Source organism: Eschrichtius robustus, chromosome 5 (assembly GCF_028021215.1).
Source record: "Eschrichtius robustus isolate mEscRob2 chromosome 5, mEscRob2.pri, whole genome shotgun sequence".
NCBI lineage: Eukaryota > Metazoa > Chordata > Mammalia > Artiodactyla > Eschrichtiidae > Eschrichtius > Eschrichtius robustus.
In genome coordinates this window covers 112769620-112789870 of record NC_090828.1, presented here as the reverse complement: position 1 = coordinate 112789870, position 20251 = coordinate 112769620, and positions in this window count along the sequence as shown.

The window sequence follows — 20251 nt, the reverse complement described above, 5'->3', positions numbered from 1 at the left end:
ATATTTCTTTACGTGCTAAGTGGTATCTAGAGAGTGGGATAGGTTTAATAACTAACTTAACCTTAACGCGTACCCTAACCCTATCAACTACCCTAACCCTAACACGTACCCTAATCCTAACACGTACCCTAAACCGAGCCCTAACCCTAAAACTAACCCTAATCCTAACCCTAAACCATACCCTACGCCGTACCCGAATCTGTACCCGAAACCTTAGCATAAGCAGTACCCTAACCCTAACCCTAACCCTAACCCTAACCCTAAGCTACCCTTGACTGCTTCTGCTTCCAATACATTTCCTAAGCAGTAGTGTTGTAAGGAACAGGTTAAAAGGACAATCCTAATGTGATTTCTTTATAATGGGTGTGTTCCTTATCTTTTCCTACTGTATAAACTCTTCTCCATTGTTGGACCCCAAATAATATACCTTTACGTGCAAAGTGTTATCTAGAGTGTGGGATAGATTTAATAAATACCCTTAACCTAATGCGTACCCTTACCCTAACCCCTACCCTAACCCTAACACGTACCCTAATTCTAACCCTTACCCTAAACTGAGCCCTAACCCTAAAACTAACTCTGACCCTAACCCTAACCCATACCCTATGCCGTACCCGAATCCGTACCCTAAGCCGTACCCTAACCCTAACACTAACCCTAACCCTAAGCTAGCCTTGACTGCTTCTGCCTCCAATAGATTTCCTAAGCACTAGTGTTTTAAGGAACAGGTTAAAAAGAGAATCCTAATGTGATTTGTTTATAATAGGTGTGTTCCTTATGTTATCCTAGTGTGTAAACTATTCTCCATGGCTGGACCCCAAATACTATTCCTTTACGTGCTAAGTGGTATCGAGAGAATGGGATAGGTTTAATAAATAACCTAACTCTATCGCGTACCCTAACGCTAAACCCTACCCTAACCCTAACAGGTACCCCAATCCTAACCCGTACCCTAAACCGAGCCCTAACCCTAAAACTAACCCTAATCCTAACCCTTACCCTACGCCGTACCCCAACCCGTACCCGAACCCGTACCATAAGCAGTACCCTAACAGTAACCCTAACCCTAACCCTAAGCTACCCTTGACTGCTTCTGCTTCCAATAGATTTCCTAAGTACTAGTGTTTTAAGGAACATGTTAAAAAGAGAATCCTAATGCGATTACTTTATAATGGGTGTGTTCCTTATCTTATCCTAATGTTTAAACAATTCTACATGGCTGGATCCCAAATAATATTCTTTACGTGCTAAGTGGTATCTAGAGAGTGGGATAGGTTTAATAAATACCCTAACCCTAACGCGTACCCTAACCCTATCCATTACCGTTAACCTAACACGTAACCTAATCCTAACCTGTACCCTAAAACGAGCCCTAACCCTAAAACTAACCCTAAACCTAACCCTAAACCATACCCTACGACGTACCCAAACCCGTAACCGAACCCGAACCATAAGCCGTACCCTAACCCTAAGGTACCCTTGACTGCTTCTGCCTCCAATAGATTTCCTAAGCACTAGTGTTTTAAGGAACAGGTTAAAAAGAGAATCCTAATGTGATTTCTTTATAATGGGTGTGTTCCTTATCTTATCCTAGTGTCTAAACTCTTCTCCATGGCTGGACCCAAATAATATTCCTTTACATGCTAAGTGGTATCTAGAGAGTGGGATAGGTTTAATAAATACCCTAACCCTAACGCGTACCCTTACCCTATGCCCACCGTTACACTAACACGTACACCAATCCTAACCCGTACCCTAAACCGAGCCCTAACCCTAAAACTAAACTTAATCCTAACCCTAACCCATACACTATGCCGTACCTGAACCCGTACCCGAATCCGTACCATAAGCAGTACCCTAACCCTAACCCTAACCCTAAGCTACCCTTGACCACTTCTGCTTCCAATAGACTTCCTAAGCGCTAGTGTTTTAAGGAACAAGTTAAAAAGAGCATCCTAATGTGATTTCTTTATAATGGGTGTGTTCCTGATATTATCCTAGTGCCTAAACTCTTCTCCAAGGCTGGATTCCTAATAATATTCCTTTACGTTCTAAGTGGTATCTAGAGAGTGGGATACGTTTAATAAATACCCTAATCCTACTGCGTACCCTAACCCTAAACCCTACCATAACTCTAACAAGTACACTAATCTTAACCCGTAACCTAAACCGAGCCCTAACTCTAAAACTAACCCTAAACCTAACACTAACCCATACTCCACGACATATGCGAACCCGTAACCTAAATCGTACCCTAACCCAAACCCTAAGCTACCCTTGACTGCTTCGGCCTCCAATAGATTTCCTAAGCACTAGTGTTTTAAAGAACAGGTTAAAAAGAGAATCCTAATGTGATTTCTTTATAATGGGTGTGTTCCTTATCTTATCCTAGTGTCTAAACTCTTCTCCATGGGGGAACCACAAATAATATTCCTTTACATGCTAAGTGGTATCTAGAGAGTGGGATAGGTTTAATAAATACCCTAACCCTAATGTGTACCTTAACCCTAACCCCTACCCTAACCCTAACACGTAACCTAATCCTAACCTGTACCCTAAACCCAGCCCTAACCCTAAAAGTAACCCTAACCCTAACCCTAAACCGTACCCTACGACATAACCGAACCCGTACCCGAACCCGTACCATAAGCCGTAGCCTAATCCTAATCATAACCCTAAGGTACCCTTGACTGCTTCTGCCTCCAATAGATTTCCTAAGCACTAGTGTTTTAAGGAACAGGTTAAAAAGATAATCGTAATGTGATTCCTTTATAACGGGTGTGTTCCTTATCTTATCCTTGTGTCTAAACTCTTCGCCATGGCTGGACCCCAAATAATATTCCTTGACGTACTAAGTGGTATCTAGAGAGTGGGATAGGTTTAATAAATACCCTAACCCTAACGCGTACCTTAACCCTAACCCCTACCCTAACCCTAACACGTAACCTAATCCCAACCCGTACCAAAAAACCAAGCCCTAACTCTAAAACTAACCCTAAACCTAACACTAACCCATACTCCATGACATACGCGAACCCGTACCCTAAATCGTACCCTAACCCTAACCCTAAGCTACCCTTGACTGCTTCGGCCTCCAATACATTTCCTAAGCACTAGTGTTTTAAGGAACAGGTTAAAAAGAGAATCCTAATGTGATTTCTTTATAATGGGTGTGTTCCTTATCTTATCCTAATGTCTAAACTCTTCTCCATGGCTGGACCCCAAATATTATTCCTTTACGTGCTAAGTGGTATCTAGAGAGTGGGATAGTTTTAATAAATACCCTAACCCTAACGCGTAACCTAACCCTAACACCTACCTTAACCCTAACACGTACCCCAATCCTAACCCGTACCCTAAACTGATCCCTAACCCTAAAACTAAACTTAACCCTAACCCTATCCCATACCCTACCCCGTACCTGAACCCGTACCCGAACCCATACCATAAGCAGTACCCTAACCCTAACTCTAATGCTAAGCTACCCTTGACTTCTTCTGCTTCCAATAGATTTCCTAAGCACTAGTGTTTTAAGGAACAGGTTAAAAAGAGAATCCTAATGGGATTACTTTATATTGGGTGTGTTCCTTATCTTTTCCTACTGTCTAAATTTTTCTCCATGGCTGGAACCCAAATAATATTCCTTTACGTGCTAAGTGTTATCTAGAGTGTGGGATAGGTTTAATACATACACTAAACTTAATGCGTACCCTATCCCTAACCCCTACCCTAGCCCTATCACGTACACTAAACCGAGCCATAACTCTAAAACTAACCGTAACCCTAACCCTAACCCATAACCTACGCCGTACCTGAACCCGTACCCTAATCCGTACCCTAACCCTAACCCTAACCCTAAGCTACCCTTGACTGCTTCTGCCTCCAATAGATTTCATAAGCACTAGTGTTTTAAGTAACAGGTTAAAAAGACAATCCTAATGTGATTTCTTTATAATGGGTGTGTTCCTTATCTTATCCTAGTGTCTAAACTCTTCTCCATGGGGAACCACAAATAATATTCCTTCACATGCTAAGTGGTATCTAGAGAGTGGGATAGGTTTAATAAATGCCCTAGCTCTAACGCGTACCTTAACCCTAACCCCTACCCTAATCCTAACACGTAACCTAATCCTATCCCGTACCCAAAACTGAGCCCTAACTGTAAAACTAACCCTAACCCTAACGCTAACCCATTCTCTGCACCGTACCCGAACCCATACCCTAAGCCTAACACTATCCCTAACCCTAAACCTAAGCTACCCTTGATTGCTCCTGCCTCCAATAGATTCCCTAAGCACTAGTGTTTTAAGGAACAGGTTAAAAAGAGAATCCTAATGTGATTTCTTTGTAATGGTTGTGTTCCTTATCTTATCCTAATGTCTAAACTCTTCTACATGGCTAGACCCCAAATAATATTCTTTATGTGCTAAGTGGTATGTAGAGAGTGGGATAGGTTTAATAAATACCCTAACCCTAACGCGTATCCTAACCCTATCCCCTACCATTACCCTAACACGTACCCTAATCCTAACCTGTACCCTAAACCGAGCCCTAACCCTAAAATTAACCCTAAAACTAACCCTAAACTATACCATACGCCATACCCGAACCCGTAACCGAACCCGTACCATAAGCCGTACACTAACCCTAACCCTAAACCTAAGGTACCCTTGAATGCTTCTGCCTCCAATAGATTTCCTAAGCACTAGTGTTTTAAAGAACAGATTAAAAAGAGAATCCTAATGTGATTTCTTTACAATGGGTGTGTTCCTTATCCTATCCTAGTGTCTAAACTCTTTTCCATCCCTGGATTCCAAATAATTCTCTTTTACGTTCTAAGTGGTATCTAGAGAGTGGGATAGGTTTAATAAATACCCTAAAGCTAACGCGTACACTAACCCTAACCCCTACCCTAACCCTAACACCTACACTAATCCTAATTCCTACCCTAAACCGAGCCCTAACCCTAAAACTAACCCTAACCCTAACCCATACTCGAACCCGTACCCGAATCTGTACCCTAAGCCGTACCCTAACACTAACCCTAACCCTAACACTAACCCGAAGCCACCCTTGACTGCTTATGCCTCAAATAGATTTCCTAAGCCCTAGTGTTTTAAGAAACAGGTTAAAAAGAGAATCCTAATGTGATTCCTTTATAATGGGTGTGTTCCTTATCTTATCCTAGTGTCTAAACTCTTCTCCATGGCTGGACCCCAAATAATATTCCTTTACATGGTAAGTGGTATCTAGAGACTGGGATAGCTTTAATAAATACCCTAACCCTAACGTTTACCCTAAACCTATCCCCTACCCTAACTCTAACATGTACCCTAATCTTAACCCGTACCCTAAACCGATCCCCAACCCTAAAACTAACCCTAACCCTAACCCTAAACCATACCCTACGCCGTACCCGAACCCGTACCCGAACCCGTACCCTATGCCGTACCCTAACACTAACCCTAACCCTCACCCTAACCCTAAGCTATCCTTGACTGCTTCTGCCTCCAATAGATTTCTTAAACACTAGTGTTTTAAGGAACAGATTAAAAAGAGAATCCCAATGTGATTTCTTTATTATGGGTGTGTTCCTTATCTTATCCTAGTGTCTAAACTCTTCTGCATGGCTGGACAGAAAATAATATTCCTTTATGTGCTAAGTGGTATCTAGAGAGTGGGATAGATTTAATAAATAACCTAACCTTAAAGCGTACCCTAACCCTAACCCCTACCCTAACCCTAACACGTACCCTAATCCTAATCCGTAACCTAAACTAAGCCCTAACACTACAACTAACTCTAACCCTAACCCTAAAACATGCCCTATGCCGTACCCGAATCCTTACCCTAAGCCGTACCCTAAACCTAATCCTAAGCTAGCCTTGACTGCTTCTGCCTCCAATGGATTTCCTAAGCACTAGTGTTTTAATGAACAGGTTAAAAAGAGAATCCTAATGTGATTTCTTTATAATAGGTGTGTTCCTTATGTTATCCTAGTGTGTAAACTATTCTCCATGGCTGGACCCCAAATAATATTCCTTTACGTGCTAAGTGGTATCTAGAGAGTGGGATAGGTTTAATAAATACCCTAACCCTAATGCGTACCCTAACCGTAACCCCTACCCTAATCCTAACACGTACCCCAATACTAGCCTGTACCCTAAACCGATCCCTAACCCTAAAACTAACCCTAACGCTAACCCTAACCCATAACCTACACCGTATCCGAACCTGTACCCGAAACCTAACCATAAGCAGTACCCTAACCCTAACCCTAACCATAACCCTAACCTACCCTTGACTGCTTCTGCATCCAATAGATTTCCTAAGCACTATTGTTTTAAGGAACAGGTTAAAAAGAGAATCCTAATGTGATTCCTTTATAATGGGTGTGTTCCTTATCTTTTCCTACTGTATAAACTCTTCTCCATGGTTGGACCCCAAATAATATTCCTTTACGTGCAAAGTTTTATCTAGAATGTGGGATAGGTTTAATAAATACCCTTAACCTAATGCGTACCCTTACCCTAACCCCTACCCTAACCCTAACACGTACCCTAATCCTAACCCGTACCCTAAACTGAGCCCTAACTCTAAAACTAACTCTGACCATAACCCTAACCCATACCCTATGCCGTACCCGAATCCGTACCCTAAGCCGTACCCTAACCCTAACACTAACCCTAACCCTAAGCTAGCCTTGACTGCTTCTGCCTCCAATAGATTTCCTAAGCACTAGTGTTTTAAGGAACAGGTTAAAAAGGGAATCCTAATGTGATTTCTTTATAATAGGTGTGTTCCTTATGTTATCTTAGTGTGTAAACTATTCGCCATGGCTGGACCCCAAATACTATTCCTTTACGTGCTAAGTGGTATCTAGAGAGTGGGATAGGTTTAATAAATATCCTAACCCTAACGCTAAACCCTACGCTAACCCTAACACGTACCCCAATCCTAACCCGTACCCTAAACCGAGCCGTAACCCTAAAACTAAACTTAATCCTAACCGTAACCCATACACTATGCCGTACCTGAACCCGTACCCGAACCCGTACCATAAGCAGTACCCTAACCCTAACCCAAACCCTAAGCTACCCTTGACTGCTTCTGTTTCCAATAGATTTCCTAAGCACTAGTGTTTTAAGGAACAGGTTAAAAAGAGAATCCTAATGTGTTTTCTTTATAATGAGTGTGTTCCGTATCTTATCCTAGTGTCTAAACTCTTTTCCATGGCTGGATTCCAAATAATATTCTTTTACGTTCTAAGTGGTATCTAGAGAGTGGGAAAGGTTTAATAAATACCCTAACCCTAACGCATACCCAAATCCTAACCCCTACCCTAACCCTAACACTTACACTAATCCTAACCTGTACCCTAAACCGAGCCCTAACCCTAAAACTAAACGTAACCCTAACACATACCCGAACCCGTACTAGAACCCGTACCCGAACCCGTACCCTAAGCCGTACCCTAACACTAACCCTAACCCTAACTGTAACCCGAAGCTACCCTTGACTGATTATGCCTCAAATAGATTTCCTAAGCACTAGTGTTTTAAGGAACAGGTTAAAAAGATAATCATAATGTGATTTCTTTTTAACGGGTGTGTTCCTTATCTTATCCTAGTGTCTAAACTCTTCCCCATGGCTGGACCCCAAATAATATTCATTCACGTGCTAAGTGTTTTCTAGAGGGTGGGATAGGTTTAATAAATACACTAAACCTAAGGTGTACCCTAACCCTAATCCTACCATAACCCTAACACGTAACCTAATCTTAACCCGTACCCTAAAGCGAGCCATAACCCTAAAACTAACCCTAACACTAACCCATACGCTACGCCGTACCCAACCCGTACCCGAATCCGTACCCTAAGCCGTAACCTAACACTAACCCTAACCCGAAGCTACCCTTGACTCCTTCTGCCTCCAATAGATTTGCTAAGCACTAGTGTTTTAAGGAACAGGTTAAAAAGAGAATCCTAATGTGATTTCTTTATAATGGGTGTGTTCCTTATCTTATCCTAGTGTCTAAACTCTTCTCCATGGGGGAACCACAAATAATATTCCTTTACATGCTAAGTGGTATCTAGAGAGTGGGATAGGTTTAATAAATACCCTAAACCTAACACGTACCTTAACCCTAACGCCTACCCTAATCCTAACACGTAAACTAATCCTAACCTGTACCCTAAACCGAGCCCTAACCCTAAAAGTAACCCTAACCCTAACCCTAAACCGTACCCTACGACGTACCCGAACCCGTACCCGAACCCGTACCATAAGCCGTACCCTAACCCTAATCATAACCCTAAGGTACCCTTGACTCCTTCTGCCTCCAATAGGTTTCCTAAGCACTAGTGTTTTAAGGAACAGGTTAAAAAGAGAATCCTAATGTGATTTCTTTATAATGGGTGTGTTTTTTATCTTATCCTAGTGTCTAAACTCTTCTCCATGGGGGAACCAGAAATAATATTCCTTTACATGCTAAGTGGTATCTAGAGAGTGGGATAGGTTTAATAAATACCCTAACCCTAACGCATACCCCAACCCTATCTCCTACCATTACCCTAACACGTAGCCTAATCCTAACCTGTACCCTAAAACCGAGCCCTAACCGTAAAACTAACCCTAAACCTAACCCTAAACCATAACCTACGACATACCCACACCCGACCCGAACCCGTACCATAAGCCGTACCCTATACCTAACCCTAACCCTAAGGTACCCTTGACTGCTTCTGCCTCCAATATATTTCGTAAGCACTAGTGTTTTAAGGAACAGGTTAAAAAGTTAATCGTAATGTGATTTCTTTATAACGGGTGTGTTCCTTATCTTAACCTAGTGTCTAAACTCTTTTCCATGGCTGGACCCCAAAAAATATCCCTTTACGTGCTAAGTGGTATCTAGAGTGTGGGATAGTTTTAATAACTAACCTAACCCTAACGCGTACACTAAACCTAACTCCTCCCTTAATCCTAACACGTACCCCAATCCTAACCCGTACCATAAACTGATCCCTAACCCTAAACCTAAACCTAACCCTAACCCTAACCCATACACTACGCCGTACCTGAACCCGTACCCGAACCCGTACTATAAGCAGTAGCCTAACCCTAACCCTAACTCTAACCCTAAGCTACCCTTGACTGCTTCTGCTACCAATAGATTTCCTAAGCACTAGTGTTTTAAGGAACAGATTAAAAAGAGAATCCTAATGTGATTTCTTTATAATGGGTGTGTTCCTTATCTTATCCTAGTGTCTAAACTCTTTTCCATGGCTGGATTCCAAATAATATTCTTTTACGTTCTAAGTGGTATCTAGAGAGTGGGATAGGTTTAATAAATACCCTAACCCTAACGCGTACCCAAATCCTAACCCCTACCCTAACCCTAACACCTACACTAATCCTAACCTGTACCCTAAACCGAGCCCTGACCCTAAAACTAAACATAACCCTAACCCATACCCGAACCCGTACCCGAATCTGTACCCTAAGCCGTACCCTAACACTAACCCTAACCCTAAATGTAACCCGAAGCTACCCTGGACTGATTATGCCTCAAATAGATTTCCTAAGCACTAGTGTTTTAAGGAACACGTTGAAAAGACAATCGTAATGTGATTTCTTTATATCGGGTGTGTTCCTTATCTTATCCTAGTGTCTAAACTCTTCTCCATGACTGGACACCAAATAATACTCCTTTACGTGCTAAGTGTTATCTACAGTGTGGGATAGGTTTAATAAATACCCTAAAACTAAGGCGTACCCTAACCCTAACCCCTACCCTAACCCTAACACGTACCCTAATCCTAACCCATACCCTAAACCGAGCCCTAATCCTACAACTAACTCTAACCCAACCCTAACACATACCCTATGCCGTACCCGAATCCGAACCCTAAGCCATACCCTAACCCTAACCCTAAGCCTAACTCAAGCTATCCTTGACTGCTTCTGCCTCCAATAGATGTCCTAAGCACTAGTGTTTTATGGAACAGGTTAAAAAGAGAATCCTAATGTGATTTCATTATAATACGTGTGTTCCTTATCTTATCCTAGTGTCTAAACTCTTCTCCATGGCTGGACCCAAAATAATATTCCTTTATGTGATAAGTGGTATCTAGAGAGTGGGATAGGTTTAATAACTAACCTAACCTTAACGCGTACCCTAACCCTATCCACTACCCTAACACTAACACGTACCCAAATCCTAAAACGTACCCTAAATCGAGCCCTAACCCTAAAACTAACCCTAATCCTAACCCAAACACAAAACCTAAGCCATACACGAACTCGTACCCTAAGCCGTACCATAACCCTAACGCTAACCCTAAGCTCCCCTTGACTGCTTCTACCTCCATTAGATTTCCTAAGCACTAGTGTTTTAAGGAACAGGTTAAAAAGAGAATCGTAATGTCATTTCTTTATAATAGGTGTGTTCCTTATGTTATCATAGTGTGTAAACTCTTCTCCATGGCTGGACCCCAAATAATATTCCTTTACGTGCTAAGTGGTATCTAGAGATTGGGATAGGTTTAATAAATACCCTAACCCTAACGCATAACCTAATCCTAACCCTAACACGTACCCCAATCCTAACCCGTACTTTAAAGCGATCCCTAACCCTAAAACTAACCATAACCCTAACCCTAAACCACACCCTACGCCGTACCCGAACCCGTACCAGAAATCTTACCTTAAGCAGTTCCCTAACCCTAACCCTAACACTAACCCTAAGCTACCCTTGACTGCTTCTGCTTCCAATAGATTTCCTAAGCACTAGTGTTTTAAGGAACAGGTTAAAAAGAGAATCCTAATGTGATTTCTGTATAATGGCTGTGTTCCTGATATTATCCTTGTACCTAAACTCTTCTCCAAGGCTGGATTCCAAATAATAATCCTTTACGTTCTAAGTCATATCTAGAGAGAGGGATATGTTTAATAAATACCCTAATCCTAACGCGTACCCTAACACTAACCCATACCCTAACCCTAACACGTAAACTAATCTTAACCCGTACCCTAAACCGAAACCTAACCCTAAAACTAACCCTAACCCTAACCCATACCCTACGCCGTACCCGAACCCGTACCCGAATCCATACCCTAAGCCGTACCCTAACACTAACCCTAACACTAACCCTAACCCGAAGCTACCCTTGACTCCTTCTGCCTCCAATAGATTTCCTAAGCACTAGTGTTTTAAGGAACAGGTTAACAAGAGAATCATAATGTGATTTCTTTATAATGGGTGTGTTCCTTATCTTATCCTAGTGTCTAAACTCTTCTCCATGGGGGAACCACAAATAATATTCCTTTACAGGCTAAGTGGTATCTAGAGAGTGGGATAGGTTTAATAAATACCCTAACCCTAACGCGTACCCTAAACCTAACACATAACCTAATCCTAACCCGTACCCAAATCCGAGCCCTAACTGTAAAACTAACACTAACCCTAACCCATACTCTGCACCGTACCCGAACCCGTACCCGAATCCGTACCCTAAGCCGTACCCTAACACTAACCCTAACCCTAACACTAACCCAAAGCTACCCTTGACTGCTTATGCCTCAAATAGATTTCCTAAGCCCTAGTGTTTTAAGAAACAGGTTAAAAAGAGAATCCTAATGTGATTTCTTTTTAATGGGTTTGTTCCTTATCTTTACCTACTGTCTAAACACTTCTCCATGGCTTGACCCCAAATAATATTGCTTTACGTGTTAAGTGTTATCTAGAGTGTGGGATAGGTTTAATAAATACACTAAACCTAATGCGTACCCTAACCATAACCCATACCCTAACCCTAACACGTACCCTAATACTAAGCCGTACCCTAAACTGAGCCCTAACCCTAAAACTAACTCTAACCCTAACTCTAACCCATACCCTATACCGTACCCGAATCCGTACCCTAAGCCGTACCCTAACCATAACCCTAACCCTAACCGTAAGCTAGCCTTGACTGCTTCTGCTTCCAATAGATTTCTTAAGCACTAGTGTTTTAAGGAACAGGTTAAAAAGAGCATCCTAATGTGATTTCTTTATAATGGGTGTGTTCCTATCTTATCCTAGTGTCTAAACTCTTCTCCATGGCTGGACCCAAATAATATTACTTTACATGCTAAGTGGTATCTAGAGAGTAGGATAAGTTTAATAAATACCCTAAACCTAACACGTACCTTAACCCTAACGCCTACCCTAACCCTAACACGTAACCTAATCCTAACCTGTACCCTAAACCGAGCCCTAACCCTATAACTAACCCTAACCCTACCCTAAACCATACACTATGACGTACCCGAACCCGTACCATAAGCCGTACCCTAACCCTAATCATAACCCTAAGGTACCCTTGACTGCTTCTGCCTCCAATAGATTTCCTAAGCACTAGTGTTTTAAGGAACAGGTTAAAAAGGTAATCGTAATGTGATTCCTTTATAACGGGTGTCTTCCTTATCTTATCCTAGTGTCTAAACTCTTCTCCATGGCTGGACCCAAATAATATTCCTTTACATGCTAAGTGGTATCTAGAGAGTGGGATAGGTTTAATAAATACCCTAAACCTAACACGTACCTTAACCCTAACCCCTACCCTAACCCTAACACGTAACCTAATCCCAACCCGTACCAAAAAACCGAGCCCTAACTCTAAAACTAACCCTAAACCTAACCATAACCCATACTCCACGACGTGACCGAACCCGTACCCTAAATCGTACCCTAACCCTAACCCTAACCCTAAGCTACCCTTGACTGCTTCTGCCTCCAATAGATTTCCTAAGCACTAGTGTTTTAAGGAATAGGTTAAAAAGAGAATCCTAATGTGCTTTGTTTTTAATGGGTGTGTTCCTTATCTTATCCTTATGTCTAAATTCTTCTACATGGCTGGACCCCAAATAATATTTCTTTACGTGCTAAGTGGTATCTAGAGAGTGGGATAGGTTTAATAACTAACTTAACCTTAACGCGTACCCTAACCCTATCAACTACCCTAACCCTAACACGTACCCTAATCCTAACACGTACCCTAAACCGAGCCCTAACCCTAAAACTAACCCTAATCCTAACCCTAAACCATACCCTACGCCGTACCCGAATCTGTACCCGAAACCTTAGCATAAGCAGTACCCTAACCCTAACCCTAACCCTAACCCTAACCCTAAGCTACCCTTGACTGCTTCTGCTTCCAATACATTTCCTAAGCAGTAGTGTTGTAAGGAACAGGTTAAAAGGACAATCCTAATGTGATTTCTTTATAATGGGTGTGTTCCTTATCTTTTCCTACTGTATAAACTCTTCTCCATTGTTGGACCCCAAATAATATACCTTTACGTGCAAAGTGTTATCTAGAGTGTGGGATAGATTTAATAAATACCCTTAACCTAATGCGTACCCTTACCCTAACCCCTACCCTAACCCTAACACGTACCCTAATTCTAACCCTTACCCTAAACTGAGCCCTAACCCTAAAACTAACTCTGACCCTAACCCTAACCCATACCCTATGCCGTACCCGAATCCGTACCCTAAGCCGTACCCTAACCCTAACACTAACCCTAACCCTAAGCTAGCCTTGACTGCTTCTGCCTCCAATAGATTTCCTAAGCACTAGTGTTTTAAGGAACAGGTTAAAAAGAGAATCCTAATGTGATTTGTTTATAATAGGTGTGTTCCTTATGTTATCCTAGTGTGTAAACTATTCTCCATGGCTGGACCCCAAATACTATTCCTTTACGTGCTAAGTGGTATCGAGAGAATGGGATAGGTTTAATAAATAACCTAACTCTATCGCGTACCCTAACGCTAAACCCTACCCTAACCCTAACAGGTACCCCAATCCTAACCCGTACCCTAAACCGAGCCCTAACCCTAAAACTAACCCTAATCCTAACCCTTACCCTACGCCGTACCCCAACCCGTACCCGAACCCGTACCATAAGCAGTACCCTAACAGTAACCCTAACCCTAACCCTAAGCTACCCTTGACTGCTTCTGCTTCCAATAGATTTCCTAAGTACTAGTGTTTTAAGGAACATGTTAAAAAGAGAATCCTAATGCGATTACTTTATAATGGGTGTGTTCCTTATCTTATCCTAATGTTTAAACAATTCTACATGGCTGGATCCCAAATAATATTCTTTACGTGCTAAGTGGTATCTAGAGAGTGGGATAGGTTTAATAAATACCCTAACCCTAACGCGTACCCTAACCCTATCCATTACCGTTAACCTAACACGTAACCTAATCCTAACCTGTACCCTAAAACGAGCCCTAACCCTAAAACTAACCCTAAACCTAACCCTAAACCATACCCTACGACGTACCCAAACCCGTAACCGAACCCGAACCATAAGCCGTACCCTAACCCTAAGGTACCCTTGACTGCTTCTGCCTCCAATAGATTTCCTAAGCACTAGTGTTTTAAGGAACAGGTTAAAAAGAGAATCCTAATGTGATTTCTTTATAATGGGTGTGTTCCTTATCTTATCCTAGTGTCTAAACTCTTCTCCATGGCTGGACCCAAATAATATTCCTTTACATGCTAAGTGGTATCTAGACAGTGGGATAGGTTTAATAAATACCCTAACCCTAACGCGTACCCTTACCCTATGCCCACCGTTACACTAACACGTACACCAATCCTAACCCGTACCCTAAACCGAGCCCTAACCCTAAAACTAAACTTAATCCTAACCCTAACCCATACACTATGCCGTACCTGAACCCGTACCCGAACCCGTACCATAAGCAGTACCCTAACCCTAACCCTAACCCTAAGCTACCCTTGACCGCTTCTGCTTCCAATAGACTTCCTAAGCGCTAGTGTTTTAAGGAACAAGTTAAAAAGAGCATCCTAATGTGATTTCTTTATAATGGGTGTGTTCCTGATATTATCCTAGTGCCTAAACTCTTCTCCAAGGCTGGATTCCTAATAATATTCCTTTACGTTCTAAGTGGTATCTAGAGAGTGGGATACGTTTAATAAATACCCTAATCCTACTGCGTACCCTAACCCTAAACCCTACCATAACTCTAACAAGTACACTAATCTTAACCCGTAACCTAAACCGAGCCCTAACTCTAAAACTAACCCTAAACCTAACACTAACCCATACTCCACGACATACGCGAACCCGTAACCTAAATCGTACCCTAACCCTAACCCTAAGCTACCCTTGACTGCTTCGGCCTCCAATAGATTTCCTAAGCACTAGTGTTTTAAAGAACAGGTTAAAAAGAGAATCCTAATGTGATTTCTTTATAATGGGTGTGTTCCTTATCTTATCCTAGTGTCTAAACTCTTCTCCATGGGGGAACCACAAATAATATTCCTTTACATGCTAAGTGGTATCTAGAGAGTGGGATAGGTTTAATAAATACCCTAACCCTAATGTGTACCTTAACCCTAACCCCTACCCTAACCCTAACACGTAACCTAATCCTAACCTGTACCCTAAACCCAGCCCTAACCCTAAAAGTAACCCTAACCCTAACCCTAAACCGTACCCTACGACATAACCGAACCCGTACCCGAACCCGTACCATAAGCCGTAGCCTAATCCTAATCATAACCCTAAGGTACCCTTGACTGCTTCTGCCTCCAATAGATTTCCTAAGCACTAGTGTTTTAAGGAACAGGTTAAAAAGATAATCGTAATGTGATTCCTTTATAACGGGTGTGTTCCTTATCTTATCCTTGTGTCTAAACTCTTCGCCATGGCTGGACCCCAAATAATATTCCTTGACGTACTAAGTGGTATCTAGAGAGTGGGATAGGTTTAATAAATACCCTAACCCTAACGCGTACCTTAACCCTAACCCCTACCCTAACCCTAACACGTAACCTAATCCCAACCCGTACCAAAAAACCAAGCCCTAACTCTAAAACTAACCCTAAACCTAACACTAACCCATACTCCATGACATACGCGAACCCGTACCCTAAATCGTACCCTAACCCTAACCCTAAGCTACCCTTGACTGCTTCGGCCTCCAATACATTTCCTAAGCACTAGTGTTTTAAGGAACAGGTTAAAAAGAGAATCCTAATGTGATTTCTTTATAATGGGTGTGTTCCTTATCTTATCCTAATGTCTAAACTCTTCTCCATGGCTGGACCCCAAATATTATTCCTTTACGTGCTAAGTGGTATCTAGAGAGTGGGATAGTTTTAATAAATACCCTAACCCTAACGCGTAACCTAACCCTAACACCTACCTTAACCCTAACACGTACCCCAATCCTAACCCGTACCCTAAACTGATCCCTAACCCTAAAACTAAACTTAACCCTAACCCTATCCCATACCCTACCCCGTACCTGAACCCGTACCCGAACCCATACCATAAGCAGTACCCTAACCCTAACTCTAATGCTAAGCTACCCTTGACTTCTTCTGCTTCCAATAGATTTCCTAAGCACTAGTGTTTTAAGGAACAGGTTAAAAAGAGAATCCTAATGGGATTACTTTATATTGGGTGTGTTCCTTATCTTTTCCTACTGTCTAAATTTTTCTCCATGGCTGGAACCCAAATAATATTCCTTTACGTGCTAAGTGTTATCTAGAGTGTGGGATAGGTTTAATACATACACTAAACTTAATGCGTACCCTATCCCTAACCCCTACCCTAGCCCTATCACGTACACTAAACCGAGCCATAACTCTAAAACTAACCGTAACCCTAACCCTAACCCATAACCTACGCCGTACCTGAACCCGTACCCTAATCCGTACCCTAACCCTAACCCTAACCCTAAGCTACCCTTGACTGCTTCTGCCTCCAATAGATTTCATAAGCACTAGTGTTTTAAGTAACAGGTTAAAAAGACAATCCTAATGTGATTTCTTTATAATGGGTGTGTTCCTTATCTTATCCTAGTGTCTAAACTCTTCTCCATGGGGAACCACAAATAATATTCCTTCACATGCTAAGTGGTATCTAGAGAGTGGGATAGGTTTAATAAATGCCCTAGCTCTAACGCGTACCTTAACCCTAACCCCTACCCTAATCCTAACACGTAACCTAATCCTATCCCGTACCCAAAACTGAGCCCTAACTGTAAAACTAACCCTAACCCTAACGCTAACCCATTCTCTGCACCGTACCCGAACCCATACCCTAAGCCTAACACTATCCCTAACCCTAAACCTAAGCTACCCTTGATTGCTCCTGCCTCCAATAGATTCCCTAAGCACTAGTGTTTTAAGGAACAGGTTAAAAAGAGAATCCTAATGTGATTTCTTTGTAATGGTTGTGTTCCTTATCTTATCCTAATGTCTAAACTCTTCTACATGGCTAGACCCCAAATAATATTCTTTATGTGCTAAGTGGTATGTAGAGAGTGGGATAGGTTTAATAAATACCCTAACCCTAACGCGTATCCTAACCCTATCCCCTACCATTACCCTAACACGTACCCTAATCCTAACCTGTACCCTAAACCGAGCCCTAACCCTAAAATTAACCCTAAAACTAACCCTAAACTATACCATACGCCATACCCGAACCCGTAACCGAACCCGTACCATAAGCCGTACACTAACCCTAACCCTAAACCTAAGGTACCCTTGAATGCTTCTGCCTCCAATAGATTTCCTAAGCACTAGTGTTTTAAAGAACAGATTAAAAAGAGAATCCTAATGTGATTTCTTTACAATGGGTGTGTTCCTTATCCTATCCTAGTGTCTAAACTCTTTTCCATCCCTGGATTCCAAATAATTCTCTTTTACGTTCTAAGTGGTATCTAGAGAGTGGGATAGGTTTAATAAATACCCTAAAGCTAACGCGTACACTAACCCTAACCCCTACCCTAACCCTAACACCTACACTAATCCTAATTCCTACCCTAAACCGAGCCCTAACCCTAAAACTAACCCTAACCCTAACCCATACTCGAACCCGTACCCGAATCTGTACCCTAAGCCGTACCCTAACACTAACCCTAACCCTAACACTAACCCGAAGCCACCCTTGACTGCTTATGCCTCAAATAGATTTCCTAAGCCCTAGTGTTTTAAGAAACAGGTTAAAAAGAGAATCCTAATGTGATTCCTTTATAATGGGTGTGTTCCTTATCTTATCCTAGTGTCTAAACTCTTCTCCATGGCTGGACCCCAAATAATATTCCTTTACATGGTAAGTGGTATCTAGAGACTGGGATAGCTTTAATAAATACCCTAACCCTAACGTTTACCCTAAACCTATCCCCTACCCTAACTCTAACATGTACCCTAATCTTAACCCGTACCCTAAACCGATCCCCAACCCTAAAACTAACCCTAACCCTAACCCTAAACCATACCCTACGCCGTACCCGAACCCGTACCCGAACCCGTACCCTATGCCGTACCCTAACACTAACCCTAACCCTCACCCTAACCCTAAGCTATCCTTGACTGCTTCTGCCTCCAATAGATTTCTTAAACACTAGTGTTTTAAGGAACAGATTAAAAAGAGAATCCCAATGTGATTTCTTTATTATGGGTGTGTTCCTTATCTTATCCTAGTGTCTAAACTCTTCTGCATGGCTGGACAGAAAATAATATTCCTTTATGTGCTAAGTGGTATCTAGAGAGTGGGATAGATTTAATAAATAACCTAACCTTAAAGCGTACCCTAACCCTAACCCCTACCCTAACCCTAACACGTACCCTAATCCTAATCCGTAACCTAAACTAAGCCCTAACACTACAACTAACTCTAACCCTAACCCTAAAACATGCCCTATGCCGTACCCGAATCCTTACCCTAAGCCGTACCCTAAACCTAATCCTAAGCTAGCCTTGACTGCTTCTGCCTCCAATGGATTTCCTAAGCACTAGTGTTTTAATGAACAGGTTAAAAAGAGAATCCTAATGTGATTTCTTTATAATAGGTGTGTTCCTTATGTTATCCTAGTGTGTAAACTATTCTCCATGGCTGGACCCCAAATAATATTCCTTTACGTGCTAAGTGGTATCTAGAGAGTGGGATAGGTTTAATAAATACCCTAACCCTAATGCGTACCCTAACCGTAACCCCTACCCTAATCCTAACACATACCCCAATACTAGCCTGTACCCTAAACCGATCCCTAACCCTAAAACTAACCCTAACGCTAACCCTAACCCATAACCTACACCGTATCCGAACCTGTACCCGAAACCTAACCATAAGCAGTACCCTAACCCTAACCCTAACCATAACCCTAACCTACCCTTGACTGCTTCTGCATCCAATAGATTTCCTAAGCACTATTGTTTTAAGGAACAGGTTAAAAAGAGAATCCTAATGTGATTCCTTTATAATGGGTGTGTTCCTTATCTTTTCCTACTGTATAAACTCTTCTCCATGGTTGGACCCCAAATAATATTCCTTTACGTGCAAAGTTTTATCTAGAATGTGGGATAGGTTTAATAAATACCCTTAACCTAATGCGTACCCTTACCCTAACCCCTACCCTAACCCTAACACGTACCCTAATCCTAACCCGTACCCTAAACTGAGCCCTAACTCTAAAACTAACTCTGACCGTAACCCTAACCCATACCCTATGCCGTACCCGAATCCGTACCCTAAGCCGTACCCTAACCCTAACACTAACCCTAACCCTAAGCTAGCCTTGACTGCTTCTGCCTCCAATAGATTTCCTAAGCACTAGTGTTTTAAGGAACAGGTTAAAAAGGGAATCCTAATGTGATTTCTTTATAATAGGTGTGTTCCTTATGTTATCTTAGTGTGTAAACTATTCGCCATGGCTGGACCCCAAATACTATTCCTTTACGTGCTAAGTGGTATCTAGAGAGTGGGATAGGTTTAATAAATATCCTAACCCTAACGCGTACCCTAACGCTAAACCCTACGCTAACCCTAACACGTACCCCAATCCTAACCCGTACCCTAAACCGAGCCGTAACCCTAAAACTAAACTTAATCCTAACCGTAACCCATACACTATGCCGTACCTGAACCCGTACCCGAACCCGTACCATAAGCAGTACCCTAACCCTAACCCAAACCCTAAGCTACCCTTGACTGCTTCTGTTTCCAATAGATTTCCTAAGCACTAGTGTTTTAAGGAACAGGTTAAAAAGAGAATCCTAATGTGTTTTCTTTATAATGAGTGTGTTCCGTATCTTATCCTAGTGTCTAAACTCTTTTCCATGGCTGGATTCCAAATAATATTCTTTTACGTTCTAAGTGGTATCTAGAGAGTGGGAAAGGTTTAATAAATACCCTAACCCTAACGCATACCCAAATC